The following is a 17,500-nucleotide window of genomic DNA, read 5'->3' on the forward strand; positions in this document are numbered from 1 at the left end:
TACATGAGGATTTCCGAATGCTGCTTGTTCATGTGTCTTAAAAAGATGTAGCTTGTTCTTAGGTGAGTCTTAAGAAGTAGTAGTTCATTCGTATGTGCGTTGTGATAAGTTATATCTTGTTTATGCGTGTGTTGTGATAAGTCGAAGCTCATTCGTACATGTTGTGAAAAGCAGTAGCTCATTTGTATCTTTCTTATGAGAAGACGTATCTCTTTCGTGCATAGATCATGAGAAGTCGAAGCTTGCTCGTAAGTGTGTCGTAAGAAGTAGTAGCTCAATCATATGTGTCATGAGAAGATGTAGCTCGTTTGTTCGTGTTAGGATAAGTCATACCTCATTTGTCCGTATGTTGTGAGAAGCCGTAGCTCAATCGCACGTTTGTCGTAACAACTAGTAGCTCATTTGTATTTTTGTCATTAGAAATCATAGGTCATACTTACATGTGTCGTGAGGAGACATAGCTCGTTCGTATGTGTATCTTTAGAAGACATAGCATGTTTGTACATGTGCTGTGAGGATACATAGCTCGTTCATACGTGTATTGTGAAAAGCAGTACCTAGTTCGTACGTGTGTCATGAAAAGTAGTAGCTCGTTCGTTCATATGTCTTAAGAATACGTAGCTCATTTGTTCTTGTGTTTTGAGAAGTAGTTTTCTCATACATGTGTCATGAGAAGACGTAGCTTGTTCGGATATGTGTTGTGAGAAGATGTAGCTCGTTCGTACATGTATCATGATAAGTAGTAGCATGTTTTTATGTGTCTTAAGAAGAGACAGCTTATTTGTAGATGTGTGGTCAGAATGTATAGTTCAATCATACATGTGTCCTGAGATGTTATGGCTCGTTTGTATTTGTGGCGTGGGGAAGTCATAGGTCATTTATGCTGTTGTGTGATGTTGTTGCTCATTCATACGTGTGTCGTGAGAAGATGCTGTTCGCTCGTGTATGTGTCGTAAGAAGATGTAGCTCATAGGTATGTATGGCATGAGAAGTCTTAGCTCGTTAGTACATGCCATGAGCATAGTTCATTCGTACATTTGGTGAGAGAATTGATATCGTTCATATGAGCATTGTTAGAAGTGGTATCTTGTTCGCATGTGTGTCATGAGAAGTCTTAGCCTGGTCATATGCGTGATGAGAGAAGTCATAGCTCATTCACACGTGTTGTGAGAAGTAGTAGCTCATTCTTATGTATGGTCAGAAGACGTAACCTGATCATACAGTATGTGTGTCAGGAGAAATCATAGATCCATTGCATGTGTGTCATTTGAAGTAGCAGCTTATTGGCAAGTGTGTCCTGAGAAGTCATAGCTCATTCGCACGTGTTTCACGAGTAGTCGCTTGTTTGCGCATGTGTTGGGAAAAGTCGTAGCTCACTCGTATGTGTGTTGTTAGACGATGTATCTCGTTTGTACGTGTGTCATGAGAAGTTATAACTCGCTCGCATATGCATCATTCTTATATGTGTCATGACAATTTGCAGCTCATTTTTACATGCGTTATGAGAAGCTGCAGTCATTCGTATGTGGGCTGTGAGAAGTCGTAGCTCGTTTGTATATGTGTTGTGAATAAAAACTTAGCTCATTTGTATATGTGTGGTGAGAAGTTGTAACTTGTTTATACATGTGTTATGAGAAGCTGCAGTCATTCATATGTGGGCTGTGAGAAGTCGTACCTCGTTTGTATATGTGTTGTGAGAAATCATAGCCCATTTGTATGTGTCATGAGAAGCTTTAGCTCATTTGTACATGTGTTGTGAGAAACCCTAGCTCCTTCGTATATGTGTTATGAGAAGTTGTAGTTCGTATATACCTGTGTTTTGCGAAGCTGTAAACATCCGTATGTGTGCTCTGAAAAGTTGTAGTTCGTTGTTACTTGTGTTGCGAGAAGTCGTAGCTCGTTCTTTCGTTTATTGTGAGAAGAATAAAAAAACTGGGTCATGTGAGGAACTCACAATTTCTTCAGAATCTTCTTATTATGGATAAATAATAAAACTGAGCCCGATTAAAAGAGAAATATGTATTATCATATACTGACTTCGTAAAAACTTTATATTAAGATAAATACGTTGTACCCAAAGATGCAGGACTTAGATCATAAGACATTTAGAGTGACAAAGGTTGAATATGATGGAAATTTGATGGGATTTTTTAAATATAAGGACCTGGTGGTCATATGAAATCTGAAAACATGGTCAAAATATTGCTGAATGATTAGGTTCCATTGGTAATTTTGATGAGTTAATTGTCATATTAAGTAGCTTCGATGGTATTTGAAATTACTAAGGGATTTAGATATTACAAAAAGTTTGTGTTTATGAAACATTGGTAAATTTTATAGTGGTGTGTTCCAAATATGTAAGAATAAGTAAGAAAAGACTAGTTACTTATAAGCAGAGTCCTGCGAACCAGACTACACTAATACAATAAATAACGAAGCACTGTAGGCTAAATGTGGTTGCATGTTGTTAATAATAGTATGGTGAACATGAATTCGTGTCTTCGTGTTTTCTTAAGCTCAAGTCTAATCTCGATTCAAAGGTTAGCGCATCAAGTGTGTGGAATTCGAGAGGTAAAGAGTTTGTTTTAACTATTATTAACTCACATAAGTACATGTCTACATATATATCTAGCACATATGTATATGTTATCAGAAGGAAGGCTTTACTAATTTACAATGATATAGGGCAAAGAACGTTTACTCTAAATTGATTACTCTTGATTCACAGAAACACACAGACACATGTACACACATAGTATATATATATATATATATATATATATATATATATATATATATATATATATATATATATATATATACTATATATATATATACTATATATATATATATATATATATATATATATATATATATGTATATATATATATATATATATATATATATATATATATATATATATATATATATATATATATATATATATATATATATATATATATATATATATATATATATATATATATATATATATATATATATATATACATATATATATATATATATATATATATATATATATATATATATATATATATAATAAATTCTGCCCATTTAGACGTGTTTGTCAGATTCAAATAAGCCATATATTTTGATACATTGATGTCTGTATTTTCTTACCGACCTCGGGATCAGAGCCCCTGGCAGAACCACTCAGAGACAATAGCTTCTGACCAGCCAGGAATCAAACCCTGGTCCAGGAAACTTGTAACAACAGTGACATACCACTTAGCCATGAAGAAATATAAAAGTCAATGCCAATTCTTCTAGGTTTTTTGTAATCAGAATTGAAATCAACCCATCTTCACCATCGTAGCTAATTGGTATGTTTGTACTTGGCATTTGATTAATGATAAATTTCTCCCATTTATACGTGTTTTTCACATTCAAAGAAGTCATATATTTTGATACATTAATGTCTAGCTTCTTTTACCGACCTCGAGATCAGAGTACCAGGCGGAACCACTCAAAGGCAATAGCTTTTAACAGGCCGGGAATCGAACCCTGGTCCAGGAAACTTATATTAACTTTTCTTAATTCACTTTTATCTTCCTTTGTGGCTAAGTGGTATGCTACTGTTGTTACAAGTTTCCTGGACCAGGGTTCGATTCCTCGCCGGTCATAAGCTACTGTGTTTGAGTGATTCCACCTGGGGCTCTGATCCCAAGGTCGGTAAGAGAATTCAGACATTGATATGTTAATGAAATTTATTGTCATTTCCAGTGACATTCCAACATCGCAGTATTGGATCCGTTGGAATAGTTTCCCTTTTCTCCTTATCCTATTCCAATTTCCTTTCTTCCTTCTCGTCATCATGGAGTAATTCCCTATCATTCTAATCACCACCGTGTTCTTTTTCCTCGCCAGCGCCGACTCCCAGTGTACGTCAGCCACCATTAACACAAACGTCATCGTGACTTCGGCGGGAGAAGTGACATGGCTCTCGCACGGCATCCACAGATCCTCCTGTGACATGAACGTGGAGCATTTCCCCTTTGATATCCAGTCGTGCAAGATGAAATGGGCTTCGTGGACCTATGACGGATATCAGGTAAACTAGTTTCCCTTCTTGTAGTTCATTATGTCAGTTTTGTAGTACCGTGATAATAGCCATATGGGGTTTTAGTACGGCAGATAATAGCAATGAGTTATGTAGTACAGCGATAACAGCCGTATGAGTTTTGTAGTATGACAGATAACAACAATGTGCTCTTTGTAGTACAGCAGATAACAGCCATATGAGTTTTGTTGTACAGTGATAACAGCCATATATATTTTGTAGTACGGCAGATAACTGCAATATGATATTTGTAGTACAGCAATAACAGTCATGTGATTTTGCAGTGCAGCAGATAACTGCAATATGAGATTTGTAGTAGAGTAATAACAGTAATGTGAGTTTTGTAGTGCAGCAGATAACAGTAACATCTGTATTGCGTGTAAAACGAATAACAGCTGCTTTTAAGAGGAATCTTGTAAATGACGATATAAGCAAAAATGGCCTCAAAGTGATAGTAATAAAATCTCTCCAATTGGCTAATTAAAAATCAAAGATGGCTGCCATTTTTTAAAGATGGTTGGTCCTTTTCTGCTTACGAATACTAAGTAAGTAGAGCTACTTCAGAATTTAATAGTTTTAGACCGTATGGCAAGGCGTTGGGAATTGGGGATCCCATTAAGGTAGATTGGTGGATAAATTCGTTTTTATCAAAACAATGTAATCGTTTCAAACTTACTTAATTAAGAACTTATGATCGCATGAAATTTCTTTTGTCATTCACTCTCATCCGTGCATTTGAATTTGTAAGTTTATTCGAAAAAGATCATTCAAATATCATCAGATACCATAATATTTTATAATTTTGAGACCATTGTATCAATGTTTTTATTAATTCACTATTATATATATATATATATATATATATATATATATATATATATATATATATATATATATATATATATATATATATATATATATATATATATATATATATATATATATATATATATATATATATATATATATATATATATATACATATACATATATATATCGACAAAGAGATGGAGCTGGCGGGAGAGTAACTGCTCCCCGCACTCTAGTTTTGGGGTGTTTGAATGTACGTGGATATAGTACGATAGAGAGTAAAAGATGTGAAATTAGAAGTATGTTTAGGAATAGAAGGATGGCTGTATTGGCCTTGTGTGAGATGAAGATAAAAGGAAAGGGTGAAGTGATGTTTGGTGAAATGTCTGGTAGAGTGTCTGGGATTGAAAGGGGAAGAGCGAGAGAGGGTGTGGCTTTATTGCTGAGTGAATGGATGACAGGTAAAGTAGTGGAATGGAAGGAGATATTATCTAGGTTAATGTGGGTAAGGGTTAGGTTGGGTAGGGAATGTTGGGCGTTTGTCAGTGCGTATGGGCCAGGTAGTGAGAAAAGTGAAGAAGAGCGGAATGAGTTCTGGAATGAATTAACTAGGTGTGTAGAAGGACTGGGTAGAAGGAATTATGTAGTTGTCATGGGTGACTTAAATGCTAGAGTGGGCACGGGAGAGGTAGAAGGTGTCATTGGGAAGTATGGCGTACCAGGTGAAAATGAGAGTGGTGAGAGACTGGTAGATATGTGTGTTAAGCAAGAGATGGTGATAAGTAATAGCTTTTTCAAAAAGAAAGATAAAAATAAGTATACATGGGTAAGATTGGCAAATGGAAGAGTAGTAGAAAGGGCATTAATGGATTATGTGTTGATAACTAAAAGAATGTTTGGAAGATTGAAAGACGTGCACGTGTTTAGGGGTATGGCTAACGGTATGTCTGATCATTTTTTGGTGGAAGGAAAATTGGTTGTAGCAAAAGAGTGGGGGAATAGAGTAGGTGGATGTAGAAGGGAGCTAGTGAGGGTTGAAGAGCTAATAAAACCGGGGGTAAGAAGTAAATATCAGGAAAGGTTGAAAATGACATATGACGAAGTGAAAGTAAGAGAAACTGGCAATTTAGAGGAGGAGTGGAAGTTAGTAAAAGAAAATTTTGTTGGGATTGCAAGTGATGTGTGTGGCAAGAAGGTTGTTGGAGGCAGCATGAGGAAGGGCAGTGAATGGTTGAATGAAGGAGTGAAGGTAATAGTAGAAGAGAAAAAGAGGGCTTTTGAAGAATGGCTGCAGAGTAATAGTATAGAGAAGTATGAAAATTATAAAGAGAAAAATGTGGAAGTAAAGCGCGAGGTACGTGAGGCAAAGAGGGCAGCTGACCTGAGGGGGGTCAGGGATTTGGTTATTCATATGAAGAGAATAAGAAGAAGTTTTGGAAAGAAGTGAAGAGAGTAAGGAAGGCTGGCTCAAGAATTGAAGAGACAGGGAAAGATGGAAATAGAAGGTTGTTAAAAGGAGAGGAGGCAAAGAAAAGATGGGCGGAATATTTTGAAAGTTTACTGAATGTTGAGGATAATAGGGAGGCAGATATAATTGCTGTTGCAGGTGTTGTGGTGCCAGTGATGGGAGATGAGAATGAGAGACAGATTACAATAGATGAAGTGAGGAGAGCACTAGATGAAACGAGAGTAGGAAAAGCGTCTGGTATGGATGGTGTGAGAGCTGAGATGTTGAAGGAAGGGGGTGTGACTGTACTTGAAAGGTTGGTGAGATTGTTTAATATGTGTTTTGTTTTGTCAATGGTACCAGTAGATTGGGTTTGTGCATGTATTGTACCCTTATATAAGGGTAAGGGAGATGTGCATGAGTGTTGAAATTAAAGAGGTATTAGTTTGTTAAGTGTAGTTGGAAAAGTGTATGGTAGAGTAATGATTAATAGGATTAAGGATAAAACAGAGAACGCAATATTAGAAGCACAGGGTGGTTTTAGAAGAGGTAGGGGTTGTATGAATCAAATTTTTACTGTAAGGCAGATATGCAAGAAATATTTAGCAAAAGGTAAGGAGGTGTATGTTGCGTTTATGGATCTGGAGAAAGCGTATGATAGAGTTGATAAGGAAGCAATGTGGAATGTGATGAGGTTATATGGAGTTGGTGGAAGGTTGTTGCAAGCAGTTAAAAGTTTCTACAAAGGTAGTAAAGCATGTGTTAGAATAGGAAATGAAGTGAGTGATTGGTCTCCGGTGAGAGTGGGGCTGAGACAGGGATGTGTGATGTCGCCGTGGTTGTTTAACTTGTATGTTGATGGAGTGGTGAGAGAGGTGAATGCTCGAGTTCTTGGACGAGAATTAAAACTGGTAGACGAGAATGAAATGACCAAGAATGGGAGGTGAATCAGTTGTTGTTTGAGGATGATACTGTACTGGTTACAGACACAGAAGAGAAGCTTGGCCGATTGGTGACAGAATTTGGAAGAGTGTGTGAGAGAAGGAAGTTGAGAGTTAATGTGGGTAAGAGTAAGGTTATGAGATGTACGAGAAGGGAAGGTGGTGCAAGGTTGAATGTCATGTTGAATGGAGAGTTACTTGAGGAGGTGGATCAGTTTAAGTACTTGGGGTCTGTTGTTGCAGCCAATGGTGGAGTGGATGCAGATGTACGTCAGAGAGTGAATGAAGGTTGCAAATTGTTGGGGGCAGTTAAGGGAGTAGTAAAAAATAGAGGGTTGGGCATGAATGTAAAGAGAGTTCTATATGAGAAAGTGATTGTACCAACTGTGATGTATGGATCGGAGTTGTGGGGAATGAAAGTGATGGAGAGACAGAAATTGGATGTGTTTGAGATGAAGTGTCTAAGGAGTATAGCTGGTGTATCTCGAGTAGATAGGGTTAGGAACCAAGTGGTGAGAGTGAGAACGGGTGTAAGAAATGAGTTAGCAGCTAGAGTGGATATGAATGTGTTGAGGTGGTTGGCCATGTTGAGAGAATGAAAAATGGCTGTCTGCTAAAGAAGGTGATGAATGCAAGAGTTGATGTGAGAAGTACAAGAGGAAGGCAAAGGTTTGGGTGGATAGATGGAGTGAAGGAAGCTGTGGGTGATAGGAGGATAGATGTGAGAGAGGCAAGAAAGCATGCTAGAAGTAGGAATGAATGGCGAGCGATTGTGACGCAGTTCCGGTAGGCCCTGCTGCTTCCTCCGATGCCTTAGATGACCGCGGAGGTAGCAGCAGTAGGGGATTCAGCATTATGAAGCTTCATCTGTGGTGGATAATGTGGGAGGTTGGGCTGTGTCACCCTAGCAGTACCAGCTGAACTCGGTTGAGTCCCTTCTTAGGCTGTTAGGAACGTAGAGAGTAGGGGTCCCCTTTTTTGTTTTGTTTCATTTGTTGATGTCTGTTACCCCCCAAAATTGGGGAAAGTGCCTTGGTATATGTATGTATGTATATATATATATATATATATATATATATATATATATATATATATATATATATATATATATGCAGTGTATATTCTTATATATACGTATATATACATATATATATATTTATATATATATATATATATATATATATATATATATATATATATATATATATATATATATATATATATATATATATATATGTAAATTTTATATATATATATATATATATATATATATATATATATATATATATATATATATATATATATGTGTGTGTGTGTATATATTTATATATATATATGTATATATATATATATATATATATATATATATATATATATAAATATATATATATATATATCTATATATATATATATGAATATAGCATATATATAAATTTTATATATGTATATATATATATGTATATATATATTTATATATACATATATATATATATATATATATATATATATATATATATATATATATATATATATATATATATATATATATAAATATGTTATCCCTATCTCTCACCTGAAGGAGATGAGTTTACTAGTCCTATGTCTTATCATTGACCCCTAGAAGACACTTATACCAATTTAGAGACAGGTGTATTGGTGGGTAGTGGTTCCAGAGACATCCACTGACCAAGCAAACGTACATATTATGATATCTGACGGAGTGTATGAAATGCCCTGTGTTCTAACAATATTCCTTATAAAAAGGTGATGCAAAACATTCTGGATGTAACAAATCTATACGTTTCTCTCTCTGTCTTTCTGTTTGTCAACTACGCATGTTTATAACGGGGTAAAATATGCAAGGAAGGTCATAAACACATTTGAAATATTCAGGTTACCAAAGGCAGAAACTTCTATTTGAAATAATATTGCTCAAATTATAGATCCCTTCGATAATGGACCAATCCAGATGGATGTTAGATATTCCATTAAAAGATATCCTCCACAGTCACTGAATAATCCAACATATCCTCTGCATATTGCCCAGCTCTCTTGTCCTTCTGACAACACTGGATAAACAGCAACCTTCACCCCACCCTTCTGTATGAATTATTATGACAACTCATTTACATATGATCCTCAGTAACTAACGTCTTGAGTATTTCCACGGAAGATGTGTAATTACATATGGCAAGATGATGTGCCTGTCTGGAGCAGTATTAGTTGCACTAACAAAACTATAGCCTTCTTTTCCTATCCAGTTCACTAACATTAAGTTTGGTCTTTAATCCACGAAATCCCCCCTCCTCTCCCCCCCCCTCTCTCTCTCTCTCTCTCTCTCTCTCTCTCTCTCTCTCTCTCTCTCTCTCTCTCTCTCTGTCTCTCTCTCTCTCTCTCTCTCTCTCTCTCTCTCTCCAAAACTCCTTCCAAAATCTGTCGCTAAAACTTTACTCGTACTTTTTACTCAGATGGAGGATCTTTGTTTTCTGTAATATAACTCACTTGTCACAACCATTGTATATCTTGCCTCTCTTCTCTGTTACTTTCTGCTTTTAATGTTTACAAAATTCTATGGGCTGAGTCTTTCCCCTACTGGTTTATTTCTGGTCAAAGTGTTTATCATTTTCCAACCCTTATTTGAAAAGAATACTTTGAAAGGGTTGAAGTAAGGTATGTAAATATGTTACTTTAAATAGTGTGTACGTAGAATGGAGTCTGGTAAAAGAAAATGCTGCTATTGTAAGGTTATTTAACTTACAGAAACGGGAAAGGGTAGATATGTTTGGGTAATTTAAATGGAAATGTAGACACCAGCCACCCGTTTACCTGCTACCGCTAGAGAGTTATTGAGTCCTTTGACTGTCGATGTCGATACAGTACTACATCGGATCACTCTTTGATTACGACTCATTTCCCTTTGCCTACACATACATCGAAACAACGAATAATCTAGCCCATTCCTTACACATTCTCCTCTTTCTTCATACAGCTGACAACAATAAGGTAACTGAAAAATTCTTCTTCACTCCAGGGGTAGAAGAGACTCTAGCTATGGTAAGCAGCTCTTCTAGAAGGAATTACAAAATCAAGCCATTGTTCTCTAGTCTTGGGTAGTACCATAGCCTCTGTATCATGGCCTTTCACTGTCTTGGATTAGAATTCTCTTACTGAAGGGAACACTCAGGCACACTATTTTATCTGTTTCCTTATTTTCTTTCCTCACTGGGCCATTTTCCCTGTTGAAGCCCTTTGGCTTGTAGCTTCCTGCTTTTCCCACTAGGATTGTTGCTTAGCTAGTAATGATAATAATACAATTGGTGAGCGTTAGAAGAGAATATGAATATAGATTTTTATCCAAAGGTTCTCAGAAAAGGACTTGTTTGTTGGGAACACGTGAGTTCCAACAAAGCATATACATAAGTTATTTGAAAAGGAGAATATGTTCAAAAATTATTAATTTCAGTACGTATTTTACAGATTACAGTAATTATAGATGGAAGAATTACCTAATGATAGTAGTGACCTTAATTATATCTAAATCTAGAAGTTAATTGTAACTGGCAAAACAAGAGTTAAACATTTCAGTGGAATAATTGACTTAGGGTTGTGGTATCCCATGAGAAACGCCCCTGTCTCGCAATCTGTTGGACGGTAGTTCAAGCCACGATCGAACTCGAAAGTTTCTAGTGGTTTCTGCAAACGTTCTGTCTTTGTGAGCTAGGAGGAACCTATAGGCCTCACCTGCTAAGTCATCAGCTGCGATTGCCTGGTCCTTCCTGGTCCTAGCTTGACGTAGAGGGGACTTGGGCGCTGACCATATGTGTTGTGAATAGTAAACAGGAATGTGATTATCAGATGGGGAATAAGATATAAGTGAGAGTAAGATACATGGGGCATAAAGTTGTTGAGCCGCAGGAGGATTTATAATAAGATTTTGATTCAGAAACAAAGACAAATGACATGAGAACTGAGATTGTTATTTTTAATTCAAATTTCCCAAATTTTGGCTTTCATAACGAAGAGAGTAAAAACATTAACGAATCTATATCTATAAATATATAATGAAACGCTCTTAGGCAACTAAATGTTTATCTTGTTAAAAATTAATAGTGTAGTAAACTCGAGTAAGCAAGAGTGGGGAAGATTATTATTTAGAATCAACTTGAAAGTAAAAGTAAATCAACTGACTCAAATTCGCTTTTGAAATATAGTCTCTAAAATATAAACCGGAACAGAATGATCAACAAATAACGTATTTTCTATGTGAGACAAAGCGTGAATTATATCCTTTTCTTTCCAAACGAACCTTTTCTCTCCTCGCAGTTGTACCTTATGAAGCAGATGGACGAAGGAGACATGTCCAACTACCAAAGCAACGGAGAATTTGACCTGTTAGAGTTCACAGCAATGAAGAACATCACGTATTATTCCTACTGCCCCGAACCCTACCAAAATATAACCTTCACCATAAAGCTGAGAAGGAGACCCATGTTTTATGTGTTCAATCTCATCTTGTCTTGCGTTCTAATCAATGGCATATCTGAGTTTAGCCTATTATAAGAAAATAGTTCTTTAAATTTCTCTGAATACTTGATTATTATTTATTGTTTGATAATATTTTATATCCTATTGGAAGTGTCCTTGCTTGGGGCTCGTGACCTGCTCAAGCTTGATGGTTCCTTGTAGTGTCAGCAACCTTATCATCCTTGTGAGCTAAGAAAGGGGGGGAGGGGGTGTGTTAGGGGAGCCCATAGGTCTACATGCTGTGTCACAAGCAGCCTGTCCCTACCTGGTCCTATAATTTTCAGCTTGGGTTTAGAGACCTCTTGGGCACTGATCATATGTATATATGATCAATCTCTGGGGCATTGCCTTGCTAGCAAGGGCAATGTCAGTTCCTTGCCTTTGCCATTCATGGGCAGTTTTAAACCTTTAAACAGCAGAGATGAGTTTAGTGAATTTTAGAAACATTATCGATTTAACTTCTGTGAATGCTTGATGTTTTGTTGAAATTTAATTTGAAATACCTTGCAGATGCGAGATTAATGGTTCGGTACAGAAGTAGCTCTAGATCAAGTGCACGTTATGTTATCATACTTACTACTTACTTACTTAATCCTCTGGCACCCACGAGATACATAGGGCATCATGAATCCAAGCCATACGTCTCTTCCCTGTGCCATCTCCTGATCTCAACCTAATTTTCATATCCAATCTCCCTTCGCATTGTCATCAGCAACGTTTCTCTTAGAGAACTAGAGATGCTTATCATGAAAGAATCTATCTCTTTTACTTTTCTTGAAACAAGATTTGGGTAAGGCAGACAATTTTAAAAATAATTTTTCTGTAATTTTATTACCTAATCCAGTATCATTTCAGAAAGTTTATGATTTTTTTGAAAGACATTAGACTTTATATGAAGTCAGAAATAATTCAGAGCTGTGAAACGATATTGTTTAAATATTACTAGTAATCAGTACGTAGCCAACAAACTTTTTAGATAATTAAAAGAAATCAATTAGATTTTCATCAAGAAGATAAACCCTGACTGCACATTATGTCTGTTTGTTTACCACTTTGCCTTCTCCTTTTTTATGAGTGTACAAACTTATATATATATATATATATATATATATATATATATATATATATATATATATATATATATATATATATATATATATATATATATATATATATATATATATATATATATATATATGTGTGTGTGTGTGTGTGTGTGTGTCTATATGTATATGTATGTATGTATGTATGTATGTATGTATGAATGTATGTATGTATGTATGTAGATTATGTGTGTTTTCTTTGCGCATATACGTATGTGTATGTATGTCATTATCCATTCATTAAAAACCATAAGCAATATGACGTCTTAAATCCGCATCATTTTCTCTTCCCAGCGTTATTGGTGTTCTAAGTCCCGAGCGAATCCGGAGAAAAGATCACCTTGGGGATATCTGCTCTGCTCTCCATGACGGTGTTCCTCATGACCATCAGGGAGAGCTTGCCCCCGACGGAAAAGACGCCGCTAATTAGTAAGTGGCGATAATCCGGTTTGCTGGGAAATTGGCCTCTGCGAGTTTGGATGGATGGCCAGCGCCTGGAGGGAGACTTTGCAAAATGGTGCTGCCGAAAATGTACAGGACCGAACTATTTTTTATTTCAGTGTAAAATGGATTAGATTGAGTTTTTGTGAATAAGTACATATCTAAATACACAAGAGAGTAGTCTAAAAATACAATATAACTGAATTGAAAGGATTACTCAAAATCAAAATTGTACACAAATTAACAGTATATATATATATATATATATATATATATATATATATATATATATATATATATATATATATATATATATATATATATATATATGTATATATATTTACATGTATATATATATATATTCTTTCTCAGACACGAAGGTATCCTTAGAATAAAAGACGCAAATATCTAAAAATACTCTTCAGAGGTAAAGGTACATAGAAAATCCAAGAGACACCTAAAGATACAAAGTACCTTCATTATTGTGCATTTTGGATATTAGTACAAATTCTAGTCACATATGTAATCTAAAAATTTGGGTAAAAGTCAATTATTCAATAATTACACATCTCTGCTACTATTGGTCATAAAATATTTAAAAAAAATAAATTGTCATATTCTATTTTCATATTGATTACTGAAATAAATCAATAATTTGAACAAATGCTTTTTCTAATAAAATAATCGTCAGATTTAATCATGCCAGTCAATAATTGTCTAATACATCTGATACTTATTTCGAATGAGTACAGACTGACTTCATACAAAATCAATCACTTGGTAATTGTATAAATTTACAGCGAATGCCTATTGCTTTCTGAGACCCAGACTTCTCAAAAATCAATTAGTCTTTGTTGATTGCGCGATAGGCCAAAGTTACAATGAACTCTAATCATTCCCTTTATCGAATTAATGTCAATTTCCAAGCAATAAGAAGAGGAAATTTCGGAAAGTTGGAAATGAAATTGCCTAAGGAAGTTCTATCATTTTTAAATAGCTTTAGGGTTGTGGTGGCCGATGTGGTAACGTTCCGCGCTGGTGAACACTAGAATAGGATTAGAGTCCTGCTTAAACTCGTTAGTTTCTTTGGTTGCTGTAACCTCACCATACAAGTGAGCTAAGGATGGGGTTGTTTGGGGGAGCCTATACGTCTATCTACTGAGTCATCAGCAGCCATTGCCTGGCTCTGATTGGTCCTATCTTGGGTGGAGAGGGGCCTTGGGTGCTGATCATATGTATATATGGTCAGTCTCTAGAATATTGTCCTGTTTTGATTGGACAATGCCGCCGTCCCTTGCCTCTGCCATTCATGAGCGGTCTTTAAACCTTTAAACTAGCTACAACAGTAAAGTACAGAGATCAGACATGATTGTTGTAAACATATCATTTAGGAGTGTTATCCTTTTCTTCATTATACGGGATTATTTGATTTGATTCAATAAGTGAGATCAGTTGGTGATTCAGTTGTCGTATACTCACAGCCAAAAAAAAAAAAAAAAAATTCAAAATGCAATCATTGATATGAATATTACATTTCCGAGTATTTTAAATTATTATCATTATTATTTTTTTTTTAATATTCTCGTTTGGAATTACCAATAAACGCTTGGTCGTCAATTTTTATTGTAATACATGCTATAATTTCACGTGAAGCTGAAAAAAGAAGATACCAAAAACCGGAGTTGGGTAAACTTTTTGCATTCATGAGCGTCCTAACTTTATGCCGTTCCTATTTTGGTTTTTGCTGATTTTATTATTTTCATTTTTAGTCATAGTTGGCAATATCAATTTTGAACAATAAATTTATTCTATAATTACATGTAGCAATACCCGAATTGGCCGCTATAATTATTGTTTTAAACTCATTTATGTTAGAATATTATCAATTTCTTTCTTTATATTTCAATTTTTTTTATCTTTTTTTTTTTTTTTGGGGGGGGGGGGGGCTGGAAGTGATGAATGGCCTGCAACATACACTCTCACCTAAGTACACACTACACTAATTTTACTAAACATATTATTCTTCAGACAATATTTTCTGAAAAATCCAACATTAATCTCTATAACATATAAGGCCTTTATTTAGCATTTGGAATGGACACTGTAATGAGACCTGGATTAAAAAATTCCCTTTAGGCATGTACTATGGAGGGACAATCTGTCTGGTCAGCTTCGCCTTGGGGATGTCCGTGCTAACCTTAAACATCCACCAACGAGGAGTTCGGGGGACCGAGGTTCCGCATATCATCAAGAAGATCGTCTTGGGGGGATCGTTCAAGCTGGACTTCCTGCACTTCGAAACCCCGTTATGGCACAGGAAGAGAAAAACGTCTTGCTTAGTTTCATTATACAGAAAACACACACACACACACACACACACACACACACACACATATATATATATATATATATATATATATATATATATATATATAATATATATATATATATATATATATATAATCTTAGACATTAAATGCTATAGCAACTGCTGCAACAACTTTATATATATATATATATATATATATATATATTATATATATATATATATATATATATATATATATATATATATATATATATATATATATATATATACACACACACAGTAGACCCCCAGCTTACGTTTTTTTCACGTTACGGTGTGGAATACGATTTTTTTTCGTCCCCTCGTTACGACATTATCCCCACCTTACGGCATCGAATTCCAAACCTCAATTCTGGTGGTTTCTACGCGTACGACTGTGCGAGTCAGTAGTTTACCACCACGCTCATACGTCACTGCATACGTCACTAAGAAGCTGGTCTGCTATTGGTCGGCGTCACGGCGTCACTAAGATGCCGATACGCTATTGGCTGAAAATCCTCCCACAATGCTTGAGGGAGATGCTGCCTCTCTCTCTCTTTGTCATACGCACGCTCATTTCAGAATCTTGTGTGCGTTTCGTAAAGATTTTATCTCGTGTGAGTGCTTGCGATATTGTTATTTTTTGTGCATTTTAGTGTTTAATTATAACTTTAATTCGTTAGCCATGGGTCCCAAGATTGCTAGTGATGCTAAAGGCAAAAGTAAGAAGATGACAACTATAGAAACTAAGCTTGAGATCATAAAGAAATATGAAGAAGGCATGCGCATCACTACCATCGCTAATACGTACGGCCGTAACCAATCTACGATTGGTAAAATTATTAAGAATAAGGAAGCCATTAAAGCAAGTAAGTCTTCAAAGGCATGACTGTCCTTGCTAGTGGAAGGACCTCAATCAATGATGAGATGGAGAGACTCCTTCTTCTGTGGATTAAAGAGAAGGAAATCGCTGGTGATACACTCACGCAATCGGTAATTTTGCACAAGGCGAGCGCCATCTTTGCCGATCTCGTGGAAGCTCAGATAGACGGCGGAGGTTTGATCGGTTTAGGAAGAGAACTGGTATTCACTCAGTCGTCAGGCATGGAGAGGCGGTCAGTTCTGACAAGAAAGCAGCAGAAGAATTCCTCAAGAAGTTTGAGAACGTAATTTCCAGAGAAGGCTACATTCCTCAGCATGTTTTTAACTGCGATGAAACTGGCCTTTTCTGGAAAAAAATGCCCCGCCGTACATATATCACATCTGAAGAAAGGAAACTTTCTGGCCATAAACCAATGAAGGACAGACTAACGCTGGCATTTTGTGCAAATGCCAGTGGGGGCTTAAAAATTAAGCCCCTACTGGTATACCACTCAGAAAATCCTTGTGCCTTCAAGGCACAAAATATCATGAAGGAGAGGCTCTCGATATTTTGGAAGTCTAATGCTAAGGCCTGGGTCACGAGGACCATATTTATTAAGTGGATAAACGTCTGCTTCGGTCCGGCTGTCAAGAACTATTTAGAAGAGAACAATCTTCCTCTGAAATGTCTCCTGGTGCTGGAAAATGCCCCTGCTCACCCTCCTAGCCTCGAGGACATCATTCATCCGGACTTCTCCTTCATTAAGGTTCTCTATCTACCACCAAACACCACCCCTCTCCTCCAGCCTATGGACCAGCAAGTGATTGCCAACTTCAAGAAGCTTCACACAAAGCATCTGTTCAGAAGATGCTTCAAAGTGACTGAAAGCACTCAACTCACCCTCCGTGAATTTTGGAGGGGGCATTTTGACATCGTTCAATGCC

At 36.1% G+C, this 17,500-nt stretch overlaps 1 pseudogene; it reads left to right on the forward strand.

Moving 5' to 3' along the window:
• Nucleotides 1-17,500, forward strand: part of LOC137650886 (neuronal acetylcholine receptor subunit alpha-10-like) — a 109,392-nt pseudogene that overhangs the window by 80,687 nt on the left and 11,205 nt on the right.

This window comes from Palaemon carinicauda, chromosome 12, assembly GCF_036898095.1.
Source record: "Palaemon carinicauda isolate YSFRI2023 chromosome 12, ASM3689809v2, whole genome shotgun sequence".
Classification (NCBI taxonomy): domain Eukaryota; kingdom Metazoa; phylum Arthropoda; class Malacostraca; order Decapoda; family Palaemonidae; genus Palaemon; species Palaemon carinicauda.